Source organism: Phoenix dactylifera, chromosome 3 (genome assembly GCF_009389715.1).
Source record: "Phoenix dactylifera cultivar Barhee BC4 chromosome 3, palm_55x_up_171113_PBpolish2nd_filt_p, whole genome shotgun sequence".
Lineage (NCBI taxonomy): Eukaryota > Viridiplantae > Streptophyta > Magnoliopsida > Arecales > Arecaceae > Phoenix > Phoenix dactylifera.
This window is the reverse complement of record NC_052394.1, coordinates 18,506,453-18,509,473: the sequence shown is the minus strand read 5'-3', so window position 1 is coordinate 18,509,473 and position 3,021 is coordinate 18,506,453. Positions and strand designations below refer to the sequence as shown.

Here is a 3,021-nt window from a genome sequence, read left to right as displayed (position 1 = left end):
AATTTCTGTATAAACTTTATCAGGATTTTGGTTTTTCAACACTGTGCCATTATACTCTTTATCTTCACAGTTTGGAACCTTTATCATTTGAAACACTTTTACAAGATTTAGCAAATACAGAAAATATTTCAATTTTATTTGCCAAGAACAAATCCAATGTAAGCTTTTGAAAACTTAGTGATGGAAACAACATCTTTAGATTTAGAAATTGATTTTTGTTTGTTTCTTAGTTAGCATGCATAGCAAACTTTGACCTTTCAGAAGATAATCTAAGTAAGCCAATGGTAAGGTCTTTTGAGATTAAGTACATACTAGCATGAGTTGATTTTATATGCCAAAGATGGTTTCTTTAATTTTGGTATTCATAGTGCATATATTCAAAAGCACACCAAGTACACATTATCATATCTATGATCAATAAACAATAATGCCATGGATAAAAAAACTCTCAATCAAGCATATAGAGAATTCATAGAGTTATTCTTAATAAATTGATTAATCATTTAGCAACTTATCCAATAGTGAGTAAAGTATACTATAAAATGAAGTGATTTGATTATATTTCCAAAAGTATTTTCTATATCACAAAATTGATCAATACATGCAATTCATATTTTAATCAAATACTAAAAACAAAATAATGATGAGATGCAAATATTACTGATTTCATTATTATTATTATTTTATTTAAAATTACTTTTTCATAAGTATATTTTAAGTTTCATTTTTGACATTGTGTCTAGAGCACCCATTTGTATGAAAGTTCTATTTGTTCCATGGGTATCTTGACACACCTATGTCTGCATTCTCATAATTTTATTTTGGGTACCCAAGCTTGCTTGGGTCCTTGAGAGTTAGGACATATGGTTCCTTTTGGAATCCAAATCTGTTTGATAGTAATACCTTTACCATTTGATTTAATAGTGTTAGAACGATAGGTAAAGTTGTTATGCCCATTCTTTTTATTTTTGAAATAGGTTATCTTATTTAATGGTTTGTTTGGTGAATTGATAACCTTTTTCCCTAGAGATTTATGGCTAAGTGAAGGAGTCAAGCTAAATTTTGATTTATCAAAATCAGCATGTTGGCTTTCAAACATCATTTTTAATCTTTCTGAACTTACAGTAAATTTGTTAATAAAAGATCTTAATTGGTTAATTTCTTCGCTTAAGTTTTGATTTTCTTTAATTAAATTCTGATTTTTCTGGATCAATTGTTCTGAATTTGACCTTAAGCTTTCATTTTCTGAATTTAGTTTCTTAAGATTTTATTCTTCATAGCTAATTTTCTACATTCACCATACAAATCATGAAAAGCATTTAAAAGTTCATCATAAGAATATTCTTCATGAAATTTGTCACGCCCCAAATTCGGATCATGACACGGCCGTGCTATTGCAATCTTATGCACACAATAACACGAAGCCATTTAAAATTTCATAATAAAAATAAATAGTTTCATTTACTAGTGTCATAACATTATTCATGAAGTTGGAACAGTACAGAGCTTCTAAAATTATATATTACATAACATTTTCAGTTACCCCAACCCTGAATAACACCAAGCTCCCTGCTCCTAGTAGTCTTATTCATCTGTAGAAAAAGTGGATAAAAAGGTATGAGCTACACAGCTCAGTAAGTAACCAGGTACTATCTTATTTGATCAAGTACAATTATGCCAATGCAGTGATTAAAAAGCCAACAGTTGTGGTAAAATAAAACATTTTATAGATGATATACACAAATCAGGTCATAAAGCAATGCATGATCTATCCATGAAAGTTCATAACCATGATAATGCAAGTCATATAGAAATATTGCCATTTATCCATACTTTATAAAACATACTCTCAGACGGATGTGCTGCTATGGTCACTATAATCCCGTGACAGGGCCTGTTAATCTTAGTCGACTAATTCTGTTATTCGTTACCAACTTTAACCCGTTGGCAGAGGGCCTGTTATTCTTTGGATGCTAGCTTCAGGGTGTCGACTGGCCTCTATTTCTAGATGTGGTCATAGCTATCTGAGAGTTCATAAATCATATTCTTTTTCTTTCATAAATCATAATCATCATAAATAGGTTTGAAAATGATAAATGGCATTATATAATTTAAAATACATAAACATGCCTCAAATATCATTTTTCATGCAGTCTAACATAATCATAATTTCATAACTCATACATCATCAAATATTCATGAAGGATGCTCTTTAATCAAATTCATGTATCACATGCAATCATATACTTGATCCTAATTTTGAGAAAAATATATCGTAAGCAATACATTTTCATAATGATGAATAAATAGTAATTTAAAAACTTTAAGATCAATGCCAAGGTTACTTACATTGATTCGCTCACGAATCCCTAAGTACAGTTGGGCAACTCCACTGTACCTATTAATATCATATAAAATCAATTATTTGCTATTCTCAACTTTACTATTTATTTTATTTTATTTTATTATATTTATTTATTTATTATTATTTTATTTCTTTTCTTTTCTTTTCTTTTCTTTTCTTTTCTTTTTCTTTCCTTTTTCCTTCTTTTTCTTTTTCTTTCCTTTTCTTTTCTTCTCTTCCTGTTTCTTCCCGAAGCTTCTCCCTTGCTTTCTTCTTTCTTTTTCTTCTCCTCCTCTTATCTTCTCCCGACTCCTCCTTCCTCTCTTCTCCATTCTTCTCCCACGAAGGGAGGAGGGCGAGGTCTGCAGGAGCTGAACCATGGCCGGCGGCGTCCATGGCGATCGGCCCTCTCCTTCTTCTCGCGGAGGAGACGCGCACCGGAGAAGAAGAAAAGCCGCGGCAGTTGGCCTTCTCCTTCTTCCCCTTTTTCTTCTTCTCTTCTTTTCCTTTCACGATTCATGAGATCTCCCCTCTTTTCCTGCGAAGCAAAGGGGGAAGACCTCCATGCCGGATCGCTTGGGAGGTGATCGGCCGAGGCCGACGACGCCCGCGACCGGCCAGCAGCGCCCGCAGGACGGCTGTGGCTGAGCCTGCGACCGCTTCCCGCGATGGATCTG

General features: G+C 33.2%; 1 long non-coding RNA gene across 1 annotated transcript; it reads right to left on the bottom strand.

Moving 5' to 3' along the window:
- Positions 1-1,427: 1,427 nt before the first annotated feature.
- LOC120110091 lies at positions 1,428-2,487 on the bottom strand. The gene is made up of 2 exons (XR_005510843.1): positions 2,350-2,487; positions 1,428-1,592 (listed from the first exon to the last, which is right to left on the bottom strand). It is a non-coding gene; the product is annotated as an uncharacterized LOC120110091 (long non-coding RNA).
- Positions 2,488-3,021: the final 534 nt, after the last annotated feature.